This window comes from Maniola hyperantus, chromosome 21 (assembly GCF_902806685.2).
Source record: "Maniola hyperantus chromosome 21, iAphHyp1.2, whole genome shotgun sequence".
NCBI lineage: Eukaryota > Metazoa > Arthropoda > Insecta > Lepidoptera > Nymphalidae > Maniola > Maniola hyperantus.
The window spans coordinates 11,143,784-11,153,597 of record NC_048556.1 but is presented as its reverse complement, the minus strand read 5'-3'; the positions used below and the strand labels follow the sequence as shown (position 1 = coordinate 11,153,597).

At 37.9% G+C, this 9,814-nt stretch overlaps 1 long non-coding RNA gene across 1 annotated transcript; it reads left to right on the top strand.

The window, feature by feature from the left end:
- Nucleotides 1–5,201: 5,201 nt before the first annotated feature.
- Nucleotides 5,202–7,798, top strand: LOC138403810 (uncharacterized). The gene is made up of 4 exons (XR_011237970.1): nucleotides 5,202–5,820; nucleotides 5,935–6,129; nucleotides 6,831–6,886; nucleotides 7,453–7,798. It is a non-coding gene; the product is annotated as an uncharacterized lncRNA (long non-coding RNA).
- The last annotated feature ends 2,016 nt before the right edge of the window (nucleotides 7,799–9,814 follow it).

The window sequence follows — 9,814 nt, the reverse complement described above, 5'->3', positions numbered from 1 at the left end:
TACCTAGTCGTCGCAAAGCCTATCTAACGTCAAATGTAGGTAACAATGGACGTTAGTCATTCTGTTACGTATGTACACGGGCGAAACAGTAATAATAATAATAAATAGCGAATTGTGCATATATTTTTAAAATTTATTTTTCTTATAGCTAATGCCAGAGAATTTGTGCATGTGGACTTGATTTTTATCCCGTGGGGGAACTTTATGATTTCTCGGGATAAAGAGTATCCTATGTCCATCTCCCAGATGCAAGCTGTCTCTTTGACCGTAAAAATCCGTTCAGTGGTTGAGGCGTGAAAAGTTAACAGGCTAATGGCTATGTTGGTCACCCTGGTTTTCCTCATTTCTGATTTATGGTGACGTAGATAAACTCCAAGCATAACCCTCTTCATCACCCGCTGAATGACTCTGAGCTTTCTTATAAGGCCCATGGTAAGGACCATGTCTCGGATCCATATGTCATCACTGGCAACACGCAAAATATAAACAACTATGTATTTGGTATTATATTTTTTGATCGTAGTATTGACGCAGACGCCTAAAAAAGGCATATTTGGAATTGAATTCAAAATTGTAATTTATTACTGGATGCTTTTGCTACAATCTCTCCTGACTCCTAGACGTGTTACTCTCTATAACGATCTAAAACGGAAAAACTTAACGGCGTAAGCGGCTGGGCTCCGACGGTTAGAGGTATGTTCTATAAAACGTTTTTATGCTCGGATCTCCATCAATTTTACGGTTCAACCATTAAGGACCATAAAGTACGGTTAACGTCTCATTTTACGTTTGAGTATTCGTTTTTGATGATTCTGTACGTGTATATGAAGTGTAGGACCCGTTTAAGTATTTTCTTAAATCGCAAACGATTATTTTACTGTTCTGCACTCAAAATTAAAAAACCAGCCAAGCGTGAGTCGGGTCTCGCTCTTTTAGGGTTCCATATTCCATATATTCCGTACTCTGTAGTGAGCCGGCTATGGGTTGATCATGATGATGATAACAATGTACATACATAATCACCGAGTAGTAAGCAATACATAATATACCTACCAAAAGAACATTGCTCTGCCCCCATACAAAGTTCCCCTAAGAACCAACAATTATAAAATATTCATTATATTGGGTATAATGGGTTCAAAAAGTCATGTTATTGGTTCGCGTAAATAGGTAGAATAGAGATTATTTACCCACACCTGAAAAAGTACGTAAAATATTCACTTTTTTAATTGCGGGACCAATCACGGGTTAGCTCTACGTCATAATGATTTAATTTGATCTCCGAATTCCCCTATTTAATCCCTTCGGAACTTCCGTCCAAAATAATATTTTGAGATAAAAGAAATCACGAAATTATTTGAGGAAATGGCTGCCTATTACCTTGCCGTCTCGACCTTTTCTTCCAAAGTTATCCCTACAATTGTATTAACCTTATTTTGAGGGTTGTAGGGATTATTTTCGCGTGTTTTAGTTGTTTTTAAAGGTGGTTTTGTTCATAATTGACTCGTGTAATTAAGTTGGGCGAGTTCAGAAGTAGGTACGAGTGAGGGCGGACGGACAGATGCGTAAAATTATCCAATTAAAAGTATTAATGAACATTTGCATTTAGCTTCTTTATTCTATTGTGGGGCGGCAGGTTGAAATCGTTTTCCCTCCAAATATGATTAAGAGCATCGATAAGATTAGGGGAGATTGTTCTGAATAGAATATAATAGAAGAATATAAATACATTTATTGGTTGATCCAACACACGATAAATACAAATATGTATTTAAAAAAATATACAATGTATAATAGAATAGAATAGAATAGAAATAACAAATAGGGCTCTAATGTGGGACGCAACACACGTTTTTTTTTTGATGAAAATAATACAAAAAACTTAAAGCTAGCCTTATCTAATTACATGGCCGCGTGGAATGATGCCAAGAATACTGGCTGCATTTCCGCGCTGGACAGCTAGAGACAATGGTGTTCCCAAAGATAAAAGGTCTGGCGATGTGCGGATTGGCAGACTTCACACACCTTTGAGAACATTACGGAGAACTCTCAGGCATGCTGGTTTTCTCACGATATTTTCCTTCACCGTTAAAGCAAGTGATACAAGTAATTACTTAAATGCACATAACTCCGAAAAGTTCCCGGGATCGAACCGACCGTGACCTCCCGATTATTAGGTTGACGTTCTAACCACTAGGCTATCACAACTTGAATACCCTATGCTCCCCCAAAAAAGTATTATACACTGTAAATTAAAAAGCTTGCCGCGCGTTGTGTTTTTCCTTTTCCCTTTTATTGCGACGATAAATAACATTAGGGGTTTATGAGGCGTATAAAGCGTAACGCACGTTCCTGAATTTTTAATTTCCGATACTCCGATACAGGATGCCGTGGAATTTTGCCGCCTTTTACAACATAATATTTAGTGGTTTTCGATGTTGCTAATCCGAAAAAAGGTTTAATGCTACCGAGATATATATTTTAATAAGGGGTTTTAGTGATCCGTATCTACTCTAAATAAAAATAATACTGAACACTAATCTAATAGAATATATGTGTCGGACTGAGTCTAATTTTTATGTTAATATACTCAAAAGGGCTAGTACCCAGAGCGGTAAAGCCAGTTAAAAAAGAAGTAAATATGATGTAATTATTCTAATGTCAAATTGCTTAATATCAGTTGTAAAATCGTAATTATTATAATGCTAGAATAATCTCCCGTTTTGTAAAAACTGTGTGAAAACCTAGTTATAGTAAAGAAAAAATAAACTATTTATGCTATTTTCATTCCAAAAACATTTCAACCGAGCTATCATGTAATTCATGGTTCTTCGAACCGGATGTTAAATAGTAGGTTTTGCAAAGGTTACAAGGGATACATTTGCCTTTTATTTGTATGTCGACAAAGACAATTCACCTGAGGCGGTTACAGATTTAACCACTGAAGGTTTCGTAGCCGCATTTAAATGATCTGTGGCCCATCGTTCACATTGTCAGGAAGTCGAGTGAATGGCACCAATTTCGTCGGAACTGTCATTCTTCAGTTTGCATTGACAGCCGGTACTCACTTACGGTGTGTGTTAATTTAAACCAGGAGACGTTTCCGAAAAAAATATTTATAATATCATAAATTATGCCGGTGTCATCAGCTTGTTGCAAGCTGTGACACAAGTAATGTTCAGCAGTATAGCAGTTGCACAGTACTTCTGTGCGGTTGATTTCCTGACCCGGATGGTCAGTTGTTACTGAAATACGTGGGTTCTGCCACCTAGCGGGAAACGTATATACTACGTAGGTATCGATAAGTATCTGAACATGGTAAAGTGCAATGCTTGCAAACGCTTCTTGTCGCTAATAGGGGCCGCTAATTGTACACTATGTCCAGGTTTGTATTATAAAGATGTGTGTCTTCCGCAGTATGGGCAATCCCCTTAAAAGGGAAAGTGCCCGAAGTGCATGGCAAAAAAGCCAAACGTAGGCAATGTGAATACCCCTGTGAAAGGCGCCGAACCACCCAACACAGAGAGTGAAGGCTCTAACGTGGAAAAGTTTGAGAGTGTGGAAAAGGATATCCTCAGTGAGCCTGCTTTAGACTCCAGTCAGTCATTGAAACTGAGTCTCGAGTTACGCCTCTTCCGTGAGGAGATACATTTGAGGACGGAAATTCAGGATTTTCGGAGTTGTACGATGTGCAGGATGCAATTGCTGTCTGCAACCAACGTATGGATGAATACGACGGTAAGCTGATAAACCTTGAAAAGGAAGTCAAAGTTTCGTCAAGTCGATGCACGGCAATTGATAAGCTGGAACAGACAATCACACAACTCAAAGTGGACACCACGCTGTTTGTGATGAATCCCACTATAAATCAAAATAATGAAAACTACTTAAGAAAAGGTCAAGCCTACCAGAAAATGAAAAAGAAACAATTTACTCTGACACACTGATCAGGTGACAAACAGAGCCAATCACTAAATCGCAATTGAACTCCTAAATCCTCGCACTGACTGCAAATAGGCTACTTGACAATTTTTTTAAGTTGGTCTTAAATGGTTAATATTTGTCCTATTATATCAAAAAAATTAACACTATATTTTTTTGCGCCCTAAAAACCGTAAAACTTTAATTTAAAAAAATATTTTTCTTAGACAGGTGAAAACACTGTCGGCCATGTTTGGCCGATAGATTATCTGTGCTCTGACGTCATGCATTTGTAAACAACAGTATAACCCAGGGTTATACTGTTGTTTACAAATGCATGACGTCAGACAACAAGTCAGACAACAGACAACAGTATAACCCAGGGTTATACTGTTGTTTACAAATGCATGACGTCAGAGCACAGATAATCTATCGGCCAAACATGGCCGACAGTGTTTTCACCTGTCTAAGAAAAATATTTTTTTAAATTAAAGTTTTACGGTTTTTAGGGCGCAAAAAAATATAGTGTTAATTTTTTTGATATAATAGGACAAATATTAACCATTTAAGACCAACTTAAAAAAATTGTCAAGTAGCCTATTAGACAGGTCAAATAATCAGCTGACAAACAGTGCCAATCACACAGGCGCAATTTAACTCCTAAATCCTCGCACTGACTACAATTTAGACAGCTGACGAAATACGCCGATTGAACCCTGGTCATACACGACAACGGAGCCCTTCCAAAAACGTGAGGTTGTTTGGCAACCGCACTACACATCAGGTCGCGTTTGCAACTAACCAATCACGCACCGCGCACTGTTCGAGAAAGAATACCACCCAAGATGAGACGAAATATATTATGAGGAGAATCGGAGCCAGCCTCAAAGGTTCGTCATAATGCTCACGGTCTTTATGGCGATGCATGTAAAACAAAAAAAGGGCCCAAGCGGTTGAGACGCCAAGAGAAACGACTTTCATTCCAGTGCCGCCACAAATGACGCTCATCCGAAATCCAATATATAGATCCGACCGCGTTGTTTGTGATGTGACTATAAATCAAAATAATTAAATAATACAGAAAAGGTCTGTGAAAATATACCTCGAGCTATTTGAGCCAGGCCTACCAGAAAATGAAAAAGAAACTGTTTACTCTGACACACGTGGATAAATCCAAACAGAAGCATGAAATCGCTCTGGAACTAGCCAAGTACAACTTAGAAACTAGGTCAAACCATCAGCTATGTGATTCTCTAAAGAACGGTTCAACGTTGCCAACATCGATGCGGTCTGCGAGGTAACATCGTACAGATCGACCAGGCCAGCAACGGTTGTAAATTTGTGATTCTGTAGTGGCTTTAAGCTCGTTGGCGATCTTATGGTTGAGACGGGCTCTACGATGTTATCTCGGATGAGCCAGTGATGTCATCCTATTTTTATTTTCATACCGATAAAAAGTTACGATTACGAAATATGGCATTTATAGTGGGTTTAAAATTCATTTATGATTACCTTTGCTATTTTTATACAAAGTTAAAGCAATAAATGCAAAATACTATGAGAAATTATCATTATTTAAAAAAATCTTGGACATAGGCAGGAGACCTTTGCCTTTGTTTTGCATCATTAAAAAAAAAGTTGCTTCCCGCCGTGCAAAATGTCAGTCAGCACAAAATTAAAAATGGTATTGGTAAATTAATGATCACCCTTGAAAAACGATTACTCGACAAAAAACTCTAGTCTTAAAACAAACTGCACGTAATAAATCAAGTGGTTAGTGGAGCACTTATAATTCCTTTACTGCCATGGTGACTTCATAGGTCGTCACAACAACTCAACAAATAGTGCGTGAACTTCGTCTTTGTACGTCGTTTTATCGTGTTTTGTTTTAAAATACAAGTGAGTATTCAATTAAACTTAATTTACTCCGATATCAGTGGTTTTAAACTTGTGTCAGACTGCCTATCAAACTGTTCTTTCGGTGCTGACCAACGATTTAATTATAAATTTCAGTGCCTCGCAATATTGCCCCATCCACTGCTCAACTTGAAAAATTGTTCAAATTTATGGAGTAAAAACCATGGTTAGCATCTGGGCACGCTCGCACTGCCCTTGCTAGAGACCGTAGTGACCAAGCATCACCAAGAAGTTGGACAATATTGGATGAATACAAATGGCTGCATCAAAACTTGGCAACAACAGCAAAAGGTATGTAAATATTATTTTCAAAGACACAATCTACTTTCTAAGCAGAGTTATAAATGTTAGTATCTACCTAGTGTTAAATGTTGTCAAAATGTGTATTGGAAAGATAAAAAAGATGATGCAAAGGGAAAATGCAGTAGCATGGTTATTGCTAGAAGAAAGAACAGGCAGTGGTATGGATGAAAATATAGCAGTAGCAGATCTAAATAACCTTGAGCAAATACCTAATAATTGTTTCTCTTATGGGTGGAGAAAGTTTTGCAACAGGATAGGAAGATTTTGAATTGTCTGTTATCTATGTTATCTCTATAAATGAATATTTAAATCCTGTTGGAACTCTGCTTTTCTGAGATAAGAAGTTGTCTATGTCAATTTCCGGGATGCAAGCTACCTCTGTACCAAATTACAAATAAATGCATAAATGGGTTAAATAGATGGCCCTTTAAGAATTCTGTGGGAACTCTTTGATTTTCTGGGATAAAAAGTATCTAGCTTATGTCCGTCCTTGGGATGTAAGCTAATTCTGCACCAAATTTCATCGAAATTGGTTTAATTTTTGGACCGTGAAAAGCTAGCAGACAGATAGACTCACTTTCGCATTTAAAGTTTAAGTAGGTATTAGGTATGGCTAGTATGGGTACGTAATTAATATGGAAAATTATTTAAAATAATAATATAAAGTACTATTTTTTTTCTTATTTCAGAATGATATATAAATGATGAAAGTTTACCACACTTGGAGAGTTATTTCGAGACTGCGGTGTGTATAATATTATTATATATTATATCCGTACCATTATATAAATGCGAAAGTGTGTTTGTTTGTTGGTTTGTTAGTTTGTTGGTTTGTCCTTCAATCACGTCGCAACGGTGCAACGGATTGACGTGATTTTTTGCATGGGTATAGATAAAGACTTGGAGAGTGACATAGGCTCTTTTTATCCCGGAAAATCAAAGAGTTCCCGTGGGATTTTGAAAAACGTAAATCCACGTGAACGAAGTCGCGGGCATCAGCTAGTCTATACTAGCTTTTATACCTATGTATAAAAGAAAAAGGTGACTGACTGATCTATCAAAGCACAGCTCAAACTACTGAACGGATCGGCCTGAAATTTGGCATGCAGATAGCTATTATGACGTAGACATCCACTAAGAACGGATTTTTGAAAACTCAACCCCTAAGGGGGTGAAATATTGGTTTGAAATTTGTGTAGTCCACGCGGCCGAAGTCGCAAGCATAAGCTAGTATAAAATATACCTACGGATTTTTTTTGACTAGTTAATTATTTCAACTCTTTCATAATATCTCAACTGTGGCTGTTGCAGGCGAAGAACTCACAAGGGAGATTCATCATCATCATCATCATGATCAACCCATCGCCGGCTCACCACAGAGTACGTACGGGTCTCCTCTCAGAGTGAGAAGGGTTTTGGCCATAGTCTACCACGCTGACCATGTGCGGATTGGTACACTTCACACCTCTTTGACAACATTATGGGGAACTCTCAGGCATGCAGGTTTCATCACGATATTTTCCTTCACCGTTAAAGCAAGTAATATTTTATTACTTAAAAAGCACATAACTCCGAAAAGTTAGAGGTGCGTGCCCGGAATCGAACCCCCGACCTCCGATTAGAAGGTGGACGTCCTAACCACTAAGCTATCACAGCTTTTTTATCAGGGAGATTATATTTAACTAATTCTCGTGAGCTGTGATAGACTTGTGGTTAGGATGTCCGACTTCTAATCGAAGGTCGGGGATTCCATCCCGGGCACGCACTTCTAACTTTTCGGAGTTTTGTGCTTTTTATCCAATATCACTTGCTTTAACGGTGAAGAAGAAGATCGTGAGGAAACCTGCATGCCTAAGAGTTCTCCATAATATTCTCAAAGGTGTGCGCCTCTACCAATCTGCACATAGCCAGCGTGGTAGATTATAGCCAAAACCCTTATCACTCTGAGAGGAGACCCGTGCTCTGCAGTGAGCCGGCTATGGGTTGATCACGATGATTATGAATTCTTCTCAAGCAGTGGAAGACACTAAAATTCCTGAACCTCTAGCAGTTGAGAAGCTTTTAAATCCTGTGGGAAGTATTTCATTTTTTTCTACTAAAAGTCTATAACAAAACCCGTCTGTTTTTCTATGGTAAAAAAAATGTAAACTAAGTTTATATTGCACTTTTATTATCTTTTCCACACAAATATTAAAAACAAATGAACGAGAAATGCAATAAAATATATTATAATTAACTATTGAAAAACACTAACACACACACGGTATAAGATATAAAATGTATATAACATTAAAATATATGTATATAGTTAAGATTAAGATAAGGAATAAATAAAGGCTTTGAAATTGAGAATTATCTAAATCTACTCTTTTATTTATTATTGCATCTGTCTTGCACGCCACGAGCGATTAGCAAGGAGTTCTCGGCACCTTTGTCCTTCTTCTAAGCCCTCTGCTCTGCTTTGACGAGGATTCCTTTGCAGCATGCTCATTATCCTATGTTCTTCTCGGATTATGTCATTTGGAAATGACAACGCTGGTAATGTTGTAGTATGTTGTGTAAAACGTGCATGCAACATGCTAAGTATAATGAATCTTCTGGCCACCATCCCTGGGTCATAATCACTATGAACTAGAAGGCATCTAAATCTTCGTTTTAAACTCCAAATAATACATACACCACTGCACGACTAGCTCTTGATGTAGGGCAGCAAATCCCTTTCTAACATTGCCACAAGTTCCTCCGTGATACTAAATATTCTTACATAATGCGTCTGTCGAGAGCAGACGAAGACCACGTATTTGACAACCTTTTGCACGCCTTTTTATTTTGTATTCCTCTTGTTTAGCTTCTTCTAATAAGAAAAATGTACTTGAGCTAAGCGAGCAGCCATCTGAAGTGAAAAACGATAAATAGTTAACTCAGATATTTTTTTATCATTTAATTATACTTACTATAGAAAATAACAAAATAAAACTCACATTTTTACCTTTCTTTTAAAGTTTTTCTATGTTTACAACGAAATTTAACTCGTGCATCGATGGTGCATCGTAGAGAAAAGCTACACCGGAGACGCTTTTCCGTTTGACACATAGAATCGAAGGCGAGGGCGTACGATGTAGTCGAAGGCGAGCAATTAGAATAGCAAATTTCATACATAAATGTCAAAAACCCGTTTCCTACATCGATCACACTCGCTCGTGAAGCGCTAGTGTCGCAAAGGTGAGTCGAACGCGATTAATAGAATAACAAATGTGCTACATCTAAGGAAACATCCGATGTGCGACCGATGTAAATATTATTTTACCTTAGAGAATCACACTGCAGGTGACAAACAAAGCCAATCACGAAATCGTGGAGATGTTCGTCATAAATGTAGTCGCGTGCTTCGCGGTCTTTGTGGCGATGCATGTAAATGAAAAGGAGGCCCAAGCGGTTGAAACGCCAAGAGCCGGTGCCGCCACCAATGACGCTAATCCGAAATTCAATAAAAAGATCAGACCGCGCTGTTCGTGATAAATCCACTATAAATCAAAATAATGAAAACAATACAGAAAAGGTCTGTGAAAATATATCTCGAGCTAATTTGAGCCAGGCCTACCAGAAAATGAAAAAGAAACTGTTTACTCTGACACACGTGGATAGATTCAAACAGAAGCATGAAATTGCTCTG